A 17,440-nucleotide genomic window follows, 5' to 3' on the forward strand; every position below is an offset into this window, starting at 1 on the left:
CCGGCACAGCCAGCAAACAACAGAACAAGTAATCCCGGGAGAATTGTTCTGTCAGAGATCTTACTACACCCCGGCACGGGGAAGAAAATCCAAAGCACATACCCCAGGCGCCTAGGTCTGATACCACCTATGGTGAAATTAACATTTTGCTGCCAGCTGAACCCCAGAATCTGCATAAATCCAGTCTAGAGAAATAAATTGTGTCTGCAGCACAGAAAAGTAAGATTATCCAAAAGAATTACAGGAATACAGGACGGGGAACACAGCTCAGGAAAGTGACCAGGGGATTACAGGCTGATATCACCCAGTCCCTGCCCTACTCTGGGCCAAACAGTGAGCAGTATGGGTGGAGGAATGTATTTAGTGTTAATGCCCCACCTGTGCTGATCTCTGTAGGCGTGTCCTTCTCTATAAATGTCCCCGTTATTCCATCCTCCTTCATAGACTGCTGATCATCCCTCTCATACGTCTCTTCTTCTTCTGCTTTAACCTCAACTTTTATATCCATCAGATCTTGACCCTAAAACAAGAAAAGGATTGAAATATCAACTGTAAAACATAAGCTTTTATCTTGTAACATCACATTTACAAAAATCAACACATCCTCTCTATGATTCCATGTTCTAGATGCCACCAACCTTGTAATGGTGGGAGATGGTGTGATCTTCCAGTGTGGAATCCCAGGAATACAAAGGACGGGGACATCTCTCTGGTGGGTTTCTGTAACTGGTATGCTCCACCATGGTCTCCTGGTACAGATCTTTGTGTTCTTTTGTATACTCTGACTCCTCCATCACCCCATCCTCATCTTTTATCTCTTTACCATCAACTTTAGAATCTCTCAGGTTTTCACTCTGAATAGATAATAAAAATGACATCAATGGTAACAATGCAGATAATGTACAGATCCTAATGATACTATCAGTGATTGTTCCTCATCTACCTGATGAAGGTGAGGGATGGTGTGACCTTCCTGTGTGGAATCCCAGGAATACAGAGGACTGGGACATCTCTCTGGTGGGTTCCCATTGCTGGATCCATCTGTAGGAAACACACACACTGACTGAATACATTGTTTCTATGTGTTTATCAGATGATGGGGGATCTAGGTGGAGCCTCCGTACTGCTCTCTCCTTCACAATAAAGTCTCCTCTTACCCGGTGATGTGAGGGGCGGCTGATTCTCCATCATGACGTCCTTGTAGAGGTCCTTGTGTCCTTCTAAATACTCCCACTCCTACATGGAGAAATAGACAGTGACATCCTGACACCTTATAGGAACCTGACACACACAAAGATACAGTCACCATCCAGACACATCCCTTGTCTGTTACTGGATAATGTCCCAGAATTCCCAGCACCGCTCACCTCTCCTGTCAGCAGCTCCATCATCTTCTTGGTGACTTCTAGAATCTTCTGCATGTTGTGTCTCTCAGGTCTTAGGAAGTCACATGGAGGCACTGTGATGGTCATATTATCTCCAGACTTCAGAGGAGGAAATGTCTGTATTGAAGAACCAATAGGAATATCATGTTAGAATCCCAGAATCCTCCCAGCCTCTCCGGTCAGGTCTGTGTTTTATTAATAGAGATAAGAGTGATGTCATGTGACCTCCCAGAATCCTCCTCACCTCTCCGGTCAGGTCTGTGTTTTATTTATAGAGATAAGAGTGATGTCATGTGACCTCCCAGAATCCTCCTCACCTCTCCGGTCAGGTCTGTGTTTTATTTATACAGATAAGAGTGTTGTCATGTGACTTCCCAGAATCCTCCTCACCTCTCCGGTCAGGTCTGTGTTTTATTTATAGAGATAAGAGTGATGTCATGTGACCTCCCAGAATCCTCCTCACCTCTCCGGTCAGGTCTGTGTTTTACTAACAGAGATAAGAGTGATGTCATGTGACTTCCCAGTATCCTCCTCACCTCTCCAGTCAGGTCTGTGTTTTATAAATAGAGATGAGAGTGATGTCATGTGACCTCCCAGAGTCCTCCTCACTAGTGATGGACGAACATTGGCCGGGGCGGTCGCGAACGCTATCCGCAAGTTCGCCGCGGGCCCCATTGACTTTAATGGCAGGAAAACTTCAGGTCATATTTTGTGGGCGCCTACGTGTCGTCTATAGACATGTCATCATCGACGTCACCTTCCCCACCACTAACATTTGAGATCTCGGAGTAGGCAGCAACAGCGGGGACCAACCTCCTTTGGCTGATCTGGGTACTGTCGTCAGACTGCTGGGTGGCGGCTGTTGCTACCTCCTCTTCCTGATCCGATGCCAAGAATGGCTGCGCATCGCAAATGTCTTGTGATGGATCGGAAAATAATTCCAGTGACTCAAGTGGAGGGTATATGGTGGTGGTGGTGTCTTTGGGGGTGCACACAGCAGAGAGTGAAGAGGGTGCAGATAGAGAGGATGAGGAGGGTGCAGAAGAGGAAGGCTGAGTGAGCCACTCAACCAAGTTTGGTGCGTCCTTTGACGTAATTGAACGCACCTTCTGAAACTTCACACTTTGGCTCCGGCCTACTGCTCCTGCTCTACCCCTACCACCCCTGCGTAAGGGCCTGCCTCTTCCTCTGCCTGTCATTTTTAAATTACCCTGTGACAAAAGTCTCTAGAGAAGTGCAGTATACAATGCCTTGCGAAAGTATTCGGCCTCCTTGAACTTTGCGACGTTTTGCCACATTTCAGGCTTCAAACATAAAGATATAAAACTGTAATTTTTTGTGAAAAATCAACAACAGGTGGGACACAATCATGAAGTGGAACGAAATTTATTGGATATTTCAAACTTTGTTAACAAATAAAAAACTGAAAAATTGGGCGTGCAAAATTATTCAGCCCCTTTACTTTCAGTGCAACAAACTCTCCAGAAGTTCAGTGAGGATCTCTGAATGATCCAATGTTGACCTAAATGACTAATGATGATAAATAGAATCCACCTGTGTGTAATCAAGTCTCCGTATAAATGCACCTGCACTGTGATAGTCTCAGAGGTCTGTTTAAAGCGCAGAGAGCATCATGAAGAACAAGGAACACACCAGGCAGGTCCGAGTTACTGTTGTGGAGAAGATAAAAGCCAGATTTGGATACAAAAAGATTTCCCAAGCTTTAAACATCCCAAGGAGCACTGTGCAAGCGATAATATTGAAATTGAAGGAGTATCAGACCACTGCAAATCTACGAAGACCTGGCCGTCCCTCTAAACTTTCAGCTCATACAAGGAGAAGACTGATCAAAGATGCAGCCAAGAGGCCCATGATCACTCTGGATGAACTGCAGAGATCTACAGCTGAGATGGGAGACTCTGTCCATAGGATAACAATCAGTCGTATACTGCACAAATCTGGCCATTATGGAAGAGTTATCTTAAAGATATCCATAAAAAGTGTTGTTTAAAGTTTGTCACAAGCCACCTGGGAGACACACCAAACATGTGGAAGAAGGTGCTCTGGTCAGATGAAACCAAAATCGTACTTTTTGACAACAATGCAAAAGGTTATGTTTGGCGTAAAAGCAACACAGCTCATCACCCTGAACACACCATCCCCACTGTCAAACATGGTGGTGGCAGCATCATGGTTTGGGAATGCTTTTCTTCAGCAGGGACAGGGAAGATGGTTAAAATTGATGGGAAGATGGATGGAGCCAAATACAGGACCATTCTGGAAGAAAACCTGATGGAGTCTGCAAAAGACCTGAGACTGGGACGGAGATTTGTCTTCCAACAAGACAATGATCCAAAACATAAAGCAAAATCTACAATGGAATGGTTCACAAATAAACATATCCAGGTGTTAGAATGGCTAAGTCAAAGTCCAGACCTGAATCCAATCGAGAATCTGTGGAAAGAACTGAAAACTGCTGTTCACAAACGCTCTCCATCCAACCTCACTGAGCTCGAGCTGTTTTGCAAGGAGGAATGGGCAAAAATTTCAGTCTCTCGATGTGCAAAACTGATAGAGACATACCCCAAGCGACTTACAGCTGTAATCGCAGCAAAAGGTGGCACTACAAAGTATTAACTGAAGGGGGCTGAATAATTTTGCACGACCAATTTTTCAGTTTTTTATTTGTTAACAAAGTTTGAAATATCCAATAAATTTTGTTCCACTTCATGATTGTGTCCCACTTGTTGTTGATTCTTCACAAAAAATTACAGTTTTATATCTTTATGTTTGAAGCCTGAAATGTGGCAAAAGGTCGAAAAGTTCAAGTGGGCTGAATACTTTCGCAAGGCACTGTATGTGGAAGAAGGTATATAACACCCCGCTTCAATATGTGGTATTGGGGGGCCACTGGTCTATCACACCAGTTCTACAAAAATTGGCCAGTAACTGTTGTCACTGTGTAGCACAGTTAACGCAGCAAAAGAGGCAGGATTTTTGCAGGACACAAATACACTTATAAAAGTATACTGTTAGATAACACCCCACTTCAATCTTTCATTTAGGGGGGGCCACTGGTCTATCACACCAGTTATACAAAAAATTGGCCAGTAAGTTTAGCACTATGTGTAGAACAGTTAATGCAGCAAAAGAGGCAATATTTTTGCAGGACACAAATACGCTGTTATAAAAGTATTCTGTTAGTTAACACCCCGCTTCAATATGTGGTATTGGGGGGGCCACTGTTCTATCACACCAGTTCTACAAAAAATTTGTCAGTAACTGTTGTCACTGTGTGTAGCACAGTTAACGCAGCAAAAGAGGCAACATTTTTGCAGTACCCAAATACACTGTTATAAAAGTATATTGTTAGATAACCCCCCCGCTTCAATCTGTCATTTAGGGGGGCCACTGGTCTATTACACCAGTTATAATACTTTTTTAAAAGTGCTTTTGTCACTGTTTGTAGTATTGCTGCAGAAACGCTCACCACACCAGTCACAATGCTGCACAGTGCACAATACAAATCCACTATAATATGCTTTCTATATTAGAAAGTATATTTTAAGTTTATTACACCCCTATATAGTGCACTGCACACCAAAGAATAGTACACCTATACCAAATACCAGTCCTTGAAAGGACTTTTGTGGACCTATAACAGAGCAATCTGTGTCACTGACAGTCTGTCCCTGCTGCACACAGCAGACCTCTCCCTACACTGACAAAAAGCAGAATGTAAAATGGCAGCCAGGTCAGGTCTATTTATAAGGTAGGGGGTATGTCCATGTGCTGAAATGTCTCAATTGGCTGTCCTGTTCCACCTGATGGATGTGTCATGGGTCAAAGTTCTCCCCAATGTAAACTAATATGGCCGCCGCGAACAACGCCATATGTTCGCAATATCAGCGGACTGCGAACGAGCAAGGTTTGCCGCAAACCACTTGCCGGGCGAACCGCAAGGCCATCTCTACTCCTCACCTCTCCAGTCAGGTCTGTGTTTTATTATTAGAGATAAGAGTGATGTCATGTGACCTCCCAGAATCCTCCTCACCTCTCCGGTCAGCAGGTAGATGATCTCCAGTGTGAGGTTTAGTATCTTCTCAGTCATGTGACTCGGGTCCTCCTCCATCCTCATTGGTGCCGTCATGTATGAAGGTTTCCCTGTAGACAGATAAGCTGGATAACAGAGAATTATCTGGATTGGTATTGGTTGTACAATAATAGGATGAGGATATCAGGAAGTAATAAGGTCAGTATGGTTTAAAAGTGGTTGTAAGGGTTCAAGGTTTTATACCTTCATGCATTCTGTGCATGATGGTAAATATCCTTCTGTGTGCAGCAGCCCCCCTGTAAGCGATGGGCATGAGTGCCTCCGTTCTCCGGGGACTCTGCCTCCTCATGGCTGCTGTCAATCACTGAGCTAATCAGGAAAAAAAGGGGCAGGCGGGGCTGAGCCACAGCTTTGTGTGTCAATGGACACACAGAGCCACAGCTCGGGAGAGAGCCTGCTTGGGTACCCCCATTGCAAGCTGCTTGTGGGGGCAGGAGGAAGATGCCAGGAGCGCCAGTGAGGGACTTGAGAAGAGGAGGATCCAGTTGCTGTGTGCAAAACCATTACACAGAATAGGTAAGTATAACATGTTTGTTATTTCTAAACAAAAAAAAGACTTTTATATCACTTTAAGCACTATTGTTCCCAGTGAGAAGATATTAAAACTGGACAGTTTAGTGATTGCTATGATTTTTGGAGTACAGGGGTCTCAAATTCCATTATCTATGTTGGGTCTGAGCAGGGCCGAAAATAGGGAGGGGGCCGGGGGGGGGGGGGTGTGCCTTGGGTGCCACATTCAGAGGGGTTCTGCTGCAGCTGACAGGAGTAGTGACAGCGGCTTCACTACCCCTGTCAGCCAGCCCATAGGAGTGAGAAGGAGAGAGCCCAGATGCAGTGTGGGCAGTATTCACTCTCCCCCTTCTCCTTCCTACCAGTGCGATGCTCCTGCTGCCTGCCTGTACCGTTCTCCCATTAAGCGCCCTCCCGGATCTGCACTTCTCACAGCCATGAGAGATGCTGAAAGGATAAGTGTGAGCAGCAGAGGATTCTGCATGGCTGTGTGCTGTGCAGCCTTCCCAGAAAAGTTTGTGCATGGGGTGCATGAGGAGAGGAAGGAACATGCCAGGTAAGCTCTTCCCTGGGCAGGCACGGCTCGTCTTCTTCTAGGACCAGGAGTAGTAGAGGGGAGGCTGATCCTTCTCTCTCATTACACACAACCCATCTTTCATCTGCAGCTGGCAGTAACAAGAGCAGCTGCAAGATCTCTTCTGTCTTCTTACTATCACACTGCTCTAAAGCTCTGCACATACCCCCTCCCCCACAGTCCTTGATTGCTAGGACCACTGGCATCCTAACAACCAATGACATCACTTGTTTGCACCACCCCCCAGCTCTCGGAGGAGGAAAGAACTTCCCCATTCATATTTGCTCTGCCTTGCAGCTCCCATTGTTCTGCCTGATACAACCATGCTGGTTAGGTAGGGGGGCACACTAATATAAAGGGGGGCACAGTGAGGTAAGGAGGCACACTCATGAAAGGAGGGTACACTAATGTAAAAGGGGGGAGGATTTGATGTAACAGATGATGCTCTGATGTAAGCGGGGCTCATTGATGTAAGGGGGGGGGCTTATGTAGGGGGAAGCTCTGATGCAAGGAAGGTACTATTGTAAGGGAGGCACTGATGAAGGGGGACAATGATGCAAGATGGGAAATTAATATAAGAAGGGACACTGATATAAAAGGGGAACTGATGTGGGGGGGGGGGGGCTCTGATGTAAGGAGGAATTGATCTCAGGAGGGACATTGATATAAAGGGGGAACTGATGTAATGAGGGGCTATGAAGTAAAGGAATACTAATGCAAGGTGTGGCATTGATATAAGAGGGGACACTCGTGTAAGGTGGGGAACTGATGTCAAAAGGAATTCTGATAATAGGAGGGGCTCTGATATTAGGGTGGGATTGTAAAGCAATGGGGGGCATAGATGTAAGGGGGAACACAAATGAGGGGGGGGGACTGATGTTAAGGGGGATTCTAAAGTAATGGGGTACTCTGAAGCAAGGGGGGCAATGATGTATGTGGGGAATTGTTACTGATATAATGAAATAATATTGTAAAAAAAATAATACAATTGTATTACACAACCCACTGCCCTACTGACACTGTCCTCTTCAGGATGGGGGCATTGAACTGAGACTTTGCCCTGGGTGAAAGAATGTCGAGCTTCCCCACTGGTGTGAAATGAGGAGGAGATCCAGGAATCAGGATAAAGATCAGGACAAGCAACAGAGGAGCGCATCCAAGAGATGAAGCCAGGGTCACTACACAGAAAATCAATCCAAGGAAACAACAGGCAGGACAAGGAATAGCAAGAAGGAGCTCAGAGACAAATGAGAATATTGCTCACTCAATGGGAGATTATCTCAGCATGACTTGAAATTTGCTTTGACTGTACAAGCTAGCTAAAAAAGTTAGGAAACAAATTTTTGTAGCGTAGTGTGAGTTGCAGAGCCCGGGCAAGTCAAGTAATTTGCAAGGTGCAGGGTGCAGAACGTACAACATGGGATGCAAGATAAGAGTGTCAGACACATGGTGCAGAATGTAGGTCATGGAATGCAGGGTGCCAGAGAAGGGTTCAGGACATGGGGTGCAGAACATAAGGCTTGGGGTGCAGGACATGAGTTGCAGGATGCAGAACATGGGGTGCAGTGTGCAGAACACAGGACATCGGGTGCAGGGTGTAGAATATGAGGTGCAGAAAGTGGGACATGGGGTGCAGGATGAAGAATGCAGTACATGGGATGCAGGATGAAGAATGCAGGACATGGGATGCAGGATGCAGAAGACAGGACATGGGATGCAGGGTGCAGAAGACAGGACATGGGATGCAGGGTGCAGAACACAGGACATGGGATGCAGGGTGCAGAACACAGGACATGGGATGCAGGATGCAGAATACCGGACATGTGATGCAGGATGCAGAACACCGGACATGGGATTCAGGATGCAGAACACAGGACATGGGATGCATGGTGCAGAACACAGGACATGGGATGCAGGGTGCAGAACACAGGACATGGGATGCAGGGTGCAGAACACAGGATATGGGATGCAGGGTGCAGAACAAAGGACATAGGGTGCAGGATGAAGAATTCAGGACATGGGATGCAGGATACAGGACATGGGATGCAGGGTGCAGAGCACAGGACATGGGATGCAGAACAAAGGACATGGGATGCAGGGTGCAGGATGAAGAATGCAGGACATGGGATGCAGGATGCAGAACACAGGACATGGGATGCAGGGTGCAGAACAGAGGACATGGGATGCAGGGTGCAGAACAGAGGACATGGGATGCAGGGTGCAGAACAAAGGACATGGGGTGCAGAACACAGGACATGGGGTTCAGAACACAGGACATGGGGTGCAGAACATAGGACGTGGAGTGCAGAACACAGGACACGGGGTGCAGAACATAGGACATGAGGTGGAGGGTACAGGTCACACTGCAGGATATGTGAGGCAGGAGAAGGGTGCAGAATGGAGGACATGAGTGCAGGCTACAGAACATAGGCTGAAGGGTTCAGGTCACTAAAGGACATGGGGTGCTTGGTGCAGGGTGTAGGACAGTAATGCACTCCCCCTGTGTCCTCCTGCGTGTCATGTACTTCTCCCCCAGCAGTGTGTGAGAGCAGAGTGGATGCAGAGGACAGTTTGTGTACATAAAGCAGCGTGTCCCTCCCTGGCTGCTTTCTTAGCCGGCTGCTTTGCAGGATTGTCCTGGTTACTCTTGTAAGGACTCTGTAGTCCTGTCTCTCAGCACCTTGTAGGGATCTTTGTGACAGTGCCGAGGTGGCGCCATGTTGGAGATTCGGTCCCACTCCTTCCTCTCTGTTCTGCTGGAGGGCTCTGCAGGGAGACTGTGGGTGGAAGCAGGAGCCGATGGTGACAGTAATGCGGCCAGGGAAAGGAAAAAGATCAGCAGCGGGAGCTCAGTGAGATGAGTCTCTCATGCCGCACTCTGCTGCTGTCCTGCCCAGTCCACCCCTGACTTCACAGGTCAGGTGCCACCGCTGCCGCCTCCTCCTTTGATTCCCTCACCCTCCCGCCAGGCCCCGCTCCGAGCCATATTCCTGTCTGAATAATGTGTCCGGGTTTCAGGCAGGCACATTATTCAGACTAACAGTGAGAATGGGCTGACAAGAGCCCAGGTGCTAGGACACCATTTCTAGTCGCCATGGCAACCTGGTGCCTGGGATTTGTTAAATCTGGCTTAAAGCGGAGTTCCGGGCAGAGAAACGATTTTTTTCTGAACATACCCCCGGGACAGTCAGGGCTAGCACATTCCACAATGGCTAGCCTCTGATCTGTCCCGGTTCGCACTTACCTGTAAGAAGAAATACTTACTTAGAAATTTTCTTCCACAGCGTTTCCATCTCGGTTGTGGGCAGCTGAAGCCGGCGCGGTCCTCTTCTCTGTCTTCTTCCGCGTCTTCGTGTCCCAGAATGCACTGCACCGGCCCCTCTCGTCACTTCCGGTGCGGCGCCGCATTCCTAAACAGCTTCTGGGCATGCCCAGAAGCTGTTTAGCGGAGGAAATCAGACGTCGCCCGGAAACGACGAGCGGGGCCGGTGCGGCAAATTGATTCCTGGGAGCTATGACGTTTAGCTCCCAGGAATCATCGCGAGGCAGGAAGTGACGGGGTGAGCCTCGGCGCTGGAGGAGGAAGCTGTCATAGGTGAGTATTTACGATCTTCAATAAAAAGGTGAGTAAACAAAAAAAAAAAAATAACTATCCAATTCCTTTTCAGGTGAGGCATACCTAGCGGAGGGGCACAAAAAAAAAAAATATTTTTTGTGCCCGGAACTCCGCTTTAAGGTGACCATATATACATGGAAATTCAGCTGGTTCAGCAGGGATTGGTCACATTTCCATCCATGTGTGGTCACTGCCGGATAAAAGTCACTCTATCAGCGGCTGCAGCCAATAGCATCATCACTGATCTGTGTATTCTGAGAGCGGAGGAGCGCCGCCCATTGTCAGAATACAATAGTCCAGCTGGGAGGATTCCCCCATCCCCCTCCAATGTGTGGATGGAGGAATCACTTCAGTTTTTATCACTCATCCCACTGGCTAAACGATAAAACTGAATGATGTATAGCCAGATTTGGAAGGAAGATATATTATTCATCAACTGATCCCCCTGAAGGGGTTAATGTAGGTTCCACACTATATATGTGTGTATCATCATCTGCTGGAGATAAAAGACGTCACAGTGACTATGGAGGAAGAGGACGGACATGACGGGGGGGAGGGTTATTGGGTGTAAATAGAAAATAAGATCTTATTACCTCCTCTACTGCCACTTGCACCAATGTCTTCTCTCTACTTCCTCCCAACTCACCTCTCACCTGGAACTTCCTGTGTGTATCTGACATCACTTCCTGTCTGTACCTGGCATCACTTCCTATCTGTATTCCATAGAGACTTCCTGTCTGGGAAGAAGTGAGATCACCACCTTGTGGAGCTCAGAGGAACTGCAGCCCTGAGAAACGTCTGGTAGTGTAAAAACGGCCTTGTGCTGTGTGTGTATGTACTGTATATCCTTATAGATGGGTCATCTCCACTCCCACCAAGGGGGATAGAAATATATTACTGCTCGGGGGGGAGACATTTTGGCACTTTTGATTTTGCAGTAAAATTGATTGCAGATTTAGTCATGAAGAACATCTGTTATATGGATACAAAGAACCCCAGCTGAGAGTAAATGGTGGAAATGGCTTCTGATCCCCAGATTTGGGCAAGTATGTCACCAATATAAATGGAAAAAAACCTGTGCTGTGTGTAACAACTCAAATACCTACAAAAATAACTTATACCGGACTGCTGCTGTAACAAGTATTCCCTTTATCAACTAGAAGAGCATTATGTGTCACAGCGCTGTCCTATTGTGTGTGCACATAAATTATCAAATACACTAAAATATGTGGATACATTCATATATAAAGTGCTAGGTGCTCAAAATAATATTCTCTGCGGATCTACTGCTTCCACTTTACACCTACTTCGTTGATCTTAATCATCTTGATCAATAAATCAAGGAAACTGAACCATGTGCAAATTTATATACAACATAAAGTGCTTTGTGCTCAATATGCTGTTCCCTGCAGATCCACTGCTTCCACTTTGCACATACTTCTTTATTCTTATAATATTTTCTGCTATATTAAATAACCTAAAAACCTGTGAAAATTCATGTATCTATACAATATTTTGTACTCAATATAATGTTCTCTGCAAGTCCACTGCTTCCACTTTGCATCTACTTCAATTAACTTATTTTGCACCAAAAAAAAAAGTCCACAAATTAATGAAAAAGTTGATAAGGTGTGAAAGTGCTCCGTGCTCCAAACTGTGCCAACTGTAGTGTAGCCACGCCTTCTTCCACCTCTTACACACGTGATGGTGAGGGCACCCCCTTAGTAGTGCTTCCCTACTCACCAGAGCAATATGACTCCCAGCTTTTCAGCTACCAGAGTCACAAACATCCTTCACACTCTCCTCACCTCCGATGGCAAAGGAACTGGATCCTCCCCTTGCTCACTCCTGTAAGTCTGCTGCACTTTCTGTCAGTCTCCCTCCTAGACTCGGCTTCCTCCTCCGACCGCTGTTCCAGCAGGAGCTCCGCCTCTTCATACACACTCAGGGAGGAGAGAAACACAGTACATACACACACAGCACAAGGCCATGTTCACACTACAAGACGTTTCTCAGGGCTGCAGTTCTTCTGAGCTCCACAAGGTGGTGATCTCACCTCTACCCAGCCAGTAAGTCTCTATGGCATACAGACAGGAAGTCTCTATGGAATACAGACAGGAAGTGATGTCAGGTACAGACAGGAAGTGATGTCAGGTACAGACAGGAAGTGATGTCAGATACAGACAGGATGTTCCATTTGGTAGGACGGAGAGATAAGACAATGCAGGAATTGGCATCAGAGGAGGTAATACCTAGATTAACCCCTTCATGGGGGATCAGTTGATGATTAATATATCTTCCTTCCAAAGCTGGCCATACATGGCTCAGTTTTATCGTTCAGCCAGCGGGATGAGAGAAAAAGACTGAAGCAATTCCCCCATCCACACATTGGAGGGGGATGGGGGAGTCCTCCCCACTGCACTATTGTATTCTGACAATGGGGAGCGCTCCTCCGCTCTCAGAATACACAGATCAGTGATGAAGCTATTGGTTGCAGCCGCTGATGGAGTGACTTTTATCCGTGACCGATCCCTGCTGAACCAGCTGAATTTCCATGTACCTATGGTCACCTCCCCTCCCCTCCCCCTCATCTCCTTCATTATGGAAGTCATGCTGCTATAATCTCCCATTGGCTGAGCAATATTCTGATTTGTCTCCTTCTTGCTATTCCTCGTCCTGCCTGTTGTTTCCTTGGATTGATTTTCTGTGTAGTGACCCTGGCTTCATCTCTTGGGTGCGCTCGTCTGTTGCTTGTCCTGACCTTTATCCTGATTCCTGGATCTCCTCCTCATCTCTCCTCCATATCCTCTTACACAGCTTTTCTCCACACCTGCAGTGACCCTGGGGGGTGGAATCTTGGCACCAACATGCAACGAAATCCATCCCCACCATTAGGAGCTACGTTACCTGCTCACATGAGAGCTTACTTTCACACATTCCTGACAGATTTCTGTATGGTAAATATCAAAGTTCACTCTTCAGTTTAGGAGAGGTAGGACCCACCCAGGAACAATGATTTGGTTTGCATGGGAGCCTCCTATAGAAGGCCCCTCAAATCTCCCCATCCAAATTTCCCTCCATCCAGAGTCGATATGTCCTATGACATCACACTGACCTCACAGCTCCTTCTTCCAATGTCCATCCACCTGTCTTTTTTTCTGATGTTCTTAGGATGTGGGTGGACACTTGGAGTCCTCACTTGCAAAGTGGGACTGTTGGTCCTGCATTGTATGTAACAACATCAGAATGCCTGAAACAAGATTTTACCTCGAATAGTGTGGGGGTTCCTGTGTGGGTAAATAATACCTCAGCCTGAAGTGGGGCTTTGATAAAAATGGATGCCTGAATGGAGAGGTGAGGAGGATTCTGGGAATATAATCTGATTTTACTATTTGTGTTCAGATCTAGAGTTTTTCTCCTGTGAAGTCTGGAGATCATATGACAATAGGATGTCACTGTTTATTTCTCCATGGAGGAGTGGGAGTATTTAAAAGGACACAAGGACGTCATGATGGAGAACCAGCCGCCCCTCACATCACCAGGTAAGAGGAGACTTTATAGTTACATAGTCAGTCAGGTTGAAAAAAAAGACACAACAATACACACATACCAGGCGCTCCTGGGGTGCCTGTGGGATGGAGGGTGAAAACAAGCCTGTGCGGCTCCCCAGAGATTGCTATGCTGCCAACCAACGAGCATGGGATGGGTGCTATCACTGATAAGACACATAAATGGCAGCACATAGACACACTGGGAAGCAAAGGACAAAAAGCCAGGTGAACGTCCAGTAGAAAAGATTGGTCTATTGGTATTGGGGACCAAAGAAAGAATCCATTAAAAAACATACGTCACCCAGGAATGGAGATGGACAAGGGCACCGGCGGCGAGCAATGTGAGACCTGGGAAGTCAATGACCAGAGACCGCTGAGCAAGTTCAGAGCCGGAAACTACCCGGCGCAGAGATGGAATAACTCCGCTGTTTTTCCGGTATAATGATGTAAACCGGAAAGGCGCCACTTGCGGGGAAATCCAGGGACCAGGATGGAACGCAGTCTATCTTGTTGACATGACTACATGTTTCACGCCTAGCACTTTATCAATGACTTGGTGCGTAAGTGGCGCCTTTCCGGTTGATGTCATCATACCGGGACAACAGTGGAGTTACTCCATCTCTGCGCCGGATGGTTTCTGGCTCTGAACCCGCTCAGCGGTCTCTGGTCATTGACTTCCCAGCCCCCACGTTGCTCGCCGCCGGTGCCCTTGTCCATCTCCAGTCCTGGGTGACGTATGTATTTTAAAGGATTCTTTCTTTGGTTCCCAATACCAATTACCTGGTAATCTTTTCTACTGGACGTTCACCTGGCTTTTTGTCCTTTGCATCCCAGTGTGTCTATGCGCTGCCATTTTTATGTCTTATCTGAAAAAAGACATAAGGCCATCCAGTTCAACCAACAAAAGAGAAAAAAAAATCATACAAACCCATATATACAATCCTATACCCGCAGTTGATTCAGAAGAAGGTAAAAAACCCCAGCAAAGCATGATCCAATTTGCTCCAGCAGGGGAAGAAATTCCTTCCTGAACCCCCAATAGGCAATTGGATATTCCCTGGATTACCTTTACCTATAAATGTGAGTACCCATTTATATTATGTACACCTAGGAAAGAATCTAGGCCTCTTTTTTAAGCAAACTACTGAGCTGGACAGAGCTAGCTCTTTAGGGAGTCTAGGAGTAAAGGAGAGGGCATTAAAAAGAGTCTACTCAGATCCCCCATCATCTGATAAACACATAGAAACAATGTATTCAGTCAGTGTGTGTGTTTCCTACAGATGGATCCAGTAATGGGAACCCACCAGAGAGATGTCCCCATCCTCTGTATTCCCTGGATTCTACACAGGAAGGTCACACCATCCCTCGCCATCATCAGGTAGATGAGGAACAATCACTGATAACAATCATTAGGATCTGTACATTATCTGCATTGTTACAATTTATGTCATTTTTATTCCATATTCAGAGTGGAAACCTGAGAGATTCTAAAGTTGAGGTTAAAGAAGATATAAAAGAGGAGGATGATGAGGATGGGGTAATGGAGGAGTCAGAATCTCTAAAAGAACACAAAGATCTGTATCAGGTCACAATGTTGGAGTCATGCAGCTACAGAAACCCACCAGAGAGATGTCCTCATCTTCTGTATTCCAGGGATTCCACACAGGAAGGTCACACCATCCCTCACCATCATCAGGTAGACGATTGACAATTATAATTTATACACAGCATGTTTGTTACAATGAATGTTTTATTATATATTCAGAGTGGAATCCTCGGGGATGAGAATATTGATGTTAAAGAAGAATATAAAGAGGACGATGAGGAGTATGGAGTGATGGAGGAGTTTTCAGAAGGACACAAGGATATGATGGAGACACCTAATACAAGGAACCCACCAGAGAGATGTCCCTGTCCTCTGTATTCCTGGGATTCCACACAGGAAGATCACACAATCCCTCACTGTTACAAGGTGGGTGTGACTGAGAATTTAGAACATGGACTTATGGGGACAGTGTGTGGATTCTTTTTATGTGATGACAATAAAAAAGCTTATATTTTACAGATGATATTCTCTCTCGTCTTCTTGGTTTAGAGTGAAGATCCAATCGATATAGAATTTGAGGTGAAAGCAGAAGAAGAGACGTATGTGAGGGATGATCAGCAGTCTATGGAGGAGGATGGAATAACGGGGACATTTATAGAGGAGGACACTCCTACAGAGATCAGCACAGGTGGGTCATTAACACTAAATACATTCCTCCACCCATACTGCTCACTAATTGGTCCAGAGTAGGGCGGGGACTGGGTGATATCATCTCAGATAATCTTCCTTCTCTGCTGCAGACACAATTTATGTATCTAGACTGGATTTATGGAGATTCTAGGGTTCAGCTGGCAGCAAAATGTTGATTTGTGCAATAGGTGCTACTCATCCAAAGCGCCTGGGGTATGTGATTTGGGTCTCCTTCCCCATGCCCAGGTCTAGTAAGATCTCTGACAGAACAATTCTCCCGGGATTACTTGCTCTGTTATTTACTGGCTGTGCCGGGTGGAGGGATATGTTTGTATAGTCTCACACCCAAGTCACTGAGTGCAGTCTCAGGAGAGGGGAGGCCTCTGCAACTTGTCTCATGTAAACATTTAAGCTTCCACTGATTACTGAATACCAATATTATGAGTCCTTACACTTACACTATATGCTCTGTCGGGGCCTGGATAAGTGTAGGAGGGGGGGGGGGGGGTGGAAGGTACAGGAGCCACGGGCACAGCTATTCACTGGAGAGGGATGCAGGTGGAGTGCGGTGATCACATACTACAGTGCTTGTAAAAGCCAGCCTGAGGGATATCATTGTATAAAAATGCACAGCAGACAGTGCACTGATTGCGGCTGCGGCCCACACCAGACCCGGCACACACAGTACTCTTACAGAGCTGCAGTGGGGAGCTGAGTGGTGGAGCAGTCCCTGCGCTCCTCCTGCACCCGGCAAGTACTACTGGAAGACATACATACATACTCTGTCAGATGGACTGATCTCCGCCCAACAAATGATTCCTAGTCCCGCCCTCTGACATGACGTCATTCAAAAGCGGGGACAGAGATAGTGGTGCCGCAGAGGAGCAGGTATGCGGAACTGAGCAATACAAGCAGCAGGCGGAGGAGGAGAAGTAACAAGTGTAAAGTTCTGTTCATTTACAGAGACTCCGTCACAATCTTCTACTGGGACCTGGACTGCTTATCACCTTAGGGAGTGGGGGGGGGGGGGGGGGATGGGATTAACTACCTAACACTGTCATTAGCTAGTAATGTGTGTCACAAATTTATTAGTAATCAGTGGCCTTGTTAATTAACCCCTAATGTCGCAGCACAAAGGGGTTAATTACCACTGCCACTGACCACCAATGGGGAGGGATATCTAAATGCCACTGACCACCAATGGGGAGGGATATCTAAATGCCACTGACCACCGATGGGGAGGGATATCTAAATGCCACTGACCACCAATATGGATGGATATCTAAATGCCACTGACCACCGATGGGGATGGATATCTAAATGCCGCTGACCACCAATGGGGAGGGACATCTAAATGCCGCTGACCACCAATGGGGAGGGATATCTAAATGCCACTGACCACCAATGGGGAGGGATATCTAAATGCCGCTGACCACCAATGGGGAGGGCTATCT

The 17,440-nt window shown here is 46.6% G+C and overlaps 1 protein-coding gene and 1 long non-coding RNA gene across 2 annotated transcripts in view; both read right to left on the minus strand.

The window, feature by feature from the left end:
- The window catches only part of LOC309550363 (uncharacterized protein), a gene marked incomplete at its 5' end in the record, with an annotated part of 152,411 nt that overhangs the window by 3,987 nt on the left and 130,984 nt on the right, over nt 1-17,440 (minus strand). The gene's annotated exons all lie outside the window — the stretch shown is intronic.
- Nucleotides 817-17,440, minus strand: part of LOC309551093 — an 82,327-nt gene continuing 65,703 nt past the window's right edge. The window contains exon 3 of the long non-coding RNA XR_014225054.1: nt 817-854. This is a non-coding gene — a long non-coding RNA (uncharacterized lncRNA). The remainder of the gene's footprint in view (nt 855-17,440) is intronic.

This window comes from Pelophylax lessonae (genome assembly GCF_965119305.1).
Source record: "Pelophylax lessonae genome assembly, chromosome: 3".
Taxonomy (NCBI): Eukaryota; Metazoa; Chordata; class Amphibia; order Anura; family Ranidae; genus Pelophylax; species Pelophylax lessonae.